The sequence below is a fragment of the Chanodichthys erythropterus genome, chromosome 9 (assembly GCF_024489055.1).
Source record: "Chanodichthys erythropterus isolate Z2021 chromosome 9, ASM2448905v1, whole genome shotgun sequence".
NCBI lineage: Eukaryota > Metazoa > Chordata > Actinopteri > Cypriniformes > Xenocyprididae > Chanodichthys > Chanodichthys erythropterus.
This window is the reverse complement of record NC_090229.1, coordinates 10313996-10317230: the sequence shown is the minus strand read 5'-3', so window position 1 is coordinate 10317230 and position 3235 is coordinate 10313996.

Genomic DNA, 3235 nt, shown 5'->3' with positions numbered 1-3235 from the left:
TCTGAAGCCTCCCACAATTTAATGTTGTGGGGTTTTTAGTGACCGTTAGTGGTCCCTGTGTGTCTTTCGGTTTTGGTTTTGAGTCTTTTTTTATTTATTTATTTTTATTTTTAGAGTGTTTTTGTTGTTCTTTCCATTTCCTGTTTTGTACAAACAAAAATAAACCATGATTACAAAATATACCAATAGGTGGCAATATTCACATAGACACTTTTTTCAGTCATTAAAAATATCGATATTGTTAACGATTAAGTACTTTATTGAAACTACATTTTAAATATGAATATATAAATATTTAATGTTAGAGCATTCATTTTAATCGTATTCCCAATATTTTTAAAATGAATTTATTTTAATAAATACATTTTTTTAATTTCATTTAAATTTAAATTTTTATTTATTTTATTTATTTATTCATACATTTCATTAGTAATTAGTCATTAATTAAATGTATTAATATAATTATTTGTAGAATTAATATTTATTTACTTAATTTACGCCACATTCACAACCAATGATCTTCTACTTGCTATAGCTATAGTCTACGGAAGAGGATTAGGGCCAAGCAATAATAAAAAAAAAAAACATCTCGAGATTAAAGTTGTTAAATTTCGAGAAAAAAGTCGAAATAAAATGTTGAGAATAAACTAATTAAATTACGAGAAAAAAAACATTAAATTTCGAGAAAAAGGTCGAGATAAAATGTTGAGAATAAACTCATTAAATTACAAGAAAAAAGTTGTTAGATTATGATAAAAATTCGTTAAATTATGAGAAAAAAAAGTCGTTAAATTTCTAGAAAAAAGTCAAGATAAAATGTTGAGAATAAAGTCATTAAATTACAAGAAAAAAGTCATTAAATTATGAGAACAAATTCGTAATTTAACGACTTTTTTCTCGAAAATTTAACAACTTTAATCTCGAGATGTTTTATTTTTTATTTTTTATTATTGTTTGGCCCTAATCCTCTTCCGTCATAGTCAGATAGCTATAAGTCATTTTTAATTAGGGTTGTGCCACGAGATCTCACAAGATTAAAATGTGATGAGATTTCTCATTGAGGTGAATAGCTGTCTCGCGATATGCTCGAATAAAAATGTGGTCTCTATTTGCACTTTGAATATTGAGAGAGTGCTTTGATTATGTTTGCACTTATTGTTTACACTTAAGACTAAGAGAAAACTTATTCATTCTTATTTATACTGTTTTTATTTCTATGATCAATTTGTGAAAAGGACTTCAGTTAGGAGGTCAAAAGTTCTCATATGAAATCATACAGGAGAGAAGCCAGTCAGTTGAGTTTGTTGCAAAAGATTTTATAGTGCTTGAGTATTGTTGTCTTTTACTGCATATGATTATTCATACTCAGAATGTAGAACTGAAATGACATTCATTACAAGATGATTAGTTAAAACATTTCAAATACATCAGCAGACTATTTTTCCTAGTCATGTATTTCATCATTGAGGATTTCTTAAAAATATAGTGTAAAAGTCTTGTTTTGTCTTGTGAACTCAATCTCTTGTCTCATCACACCTCTAGTAAACATGAAAAAGTCAACCTGAAACTGCTGCGAGACAGAAAAACTGTTTCCGTTTACTGGTTTTATGAGTAGAATACCATTGAGGGCCAGTGATGTGTGATAGACATCAGACATTAATTCAATGTCTCTTTAACAACACAGCGGTTTGATCCCCGATACCACCCTCACCGTGACAAGCAACGTTGGGCTGCCGTGAATTCCAAAAGACGTTTTTTTTTTCCCCCAGCAGACATTTTCAGCTGCATGAGAGACAGTGAGTCAAAGGCAGAGAGATATAGAGATATAGAGATAAAAATACAAAAAGAGGGAAATGGAGAGAGGAACGTTTGCGTGTCTGTGCCCTGCAGAGCAGTTCAGAGATTTTGCTCTCGGTTTCTTTCCTATCTGGGTCCTCTGGATTTGGTGAAGGTGACGTGTCAGTCACCCGTGGTGATGTGATGTGACGCTCCATCGCCGCAGGTGCCGGTGCACTTGTCACAGCCTCAGCTGGCTCGCCCCATTAGTGTCCTCCAGATCTTGAATGCTGCCGCCCCACCTTTCAGACCAGTCGTGCCTCATTCGCCCAAGTTAAGCCCGAGGCAGAGCGCTACTTGTGTGCACCTCGTATGATGGACACCAAAGCTGTCTGCTGTTATAGTCGCCATTTACAGAACAGCGCACAAGGGCACAGTGCCGTCTGAGGAGCTGAAGAAAGACAATAAGGATAAACCTGACCTCGAGCTTTTTTCACATTTATCCTTTTTCCCCCTGTGTGGCCTTTGCAATAATCCAAAATTCATTCTTCTCGCACATAGAAAACAGTGGGTGCAATGAAAAAAAAACTTGGTTACTTGGTTTAAAGTGAGCCAGGACACCACAATTCTTGAATTTTATTTCACCACTTAATTTCATTGCGTTCAATACACTTAAATTTGTAAAATGAAAGTTTACTTAAACCATTTGTGTTGAAACTACTTGCATGCGTTCACATTGTTCATATTGCGACTGCTTACACTACTGGTCATAACTTTGGAATAATTACATTTTTTAATGCTTTTGAAAGAAATCTCGGACCCATTTTATATTAAGTGGCCTTAACTACTTTGTACTTACATTTAAATGAATCATTTGATACAATGCACTTATTGTGTACATACATGTTTTTACATTGTACTTATATTTTAAAAACACCTGCATGTAATTACATTCGTAATTAATTTCTGTAATTACATTTATAATTACACTGTTGACCCATCCCTTACACCTTACCCCTACCCTTAAACCTACCCATACCACCAAAGCTTTCCCTAACCTTACCCGTATCCCACCTCAATAGCTGCAAATGTGTTTTGCAATTCAATATGAACCCAATAAGTACATTGTACTTACTTTTTGATGTAAGTACATAGTAGTTAAGGCCACTTAATATAAAGTGGGACCGAAGTCTCTTATTCTCACCAAGGCTGTATGTTTTTAATGATGAATATATAGTAAAAACAGTAATATTGTGAAATATTATTACAGTTTAAAATAACCGGTTTCTATTTGAATATATTTTAAAATGTAATTTATTCCTGTTATAGCATAGCTGAATTTTTCAGTCTTCTTGTTGATTAAAAAAATCCTAATTATTCCACACTTGATGGATATAATTAATACTGAAGGAAAAAGCAAGGCTTTTTGGAATTTTGAATCATTTCAACCAGTTGCTTT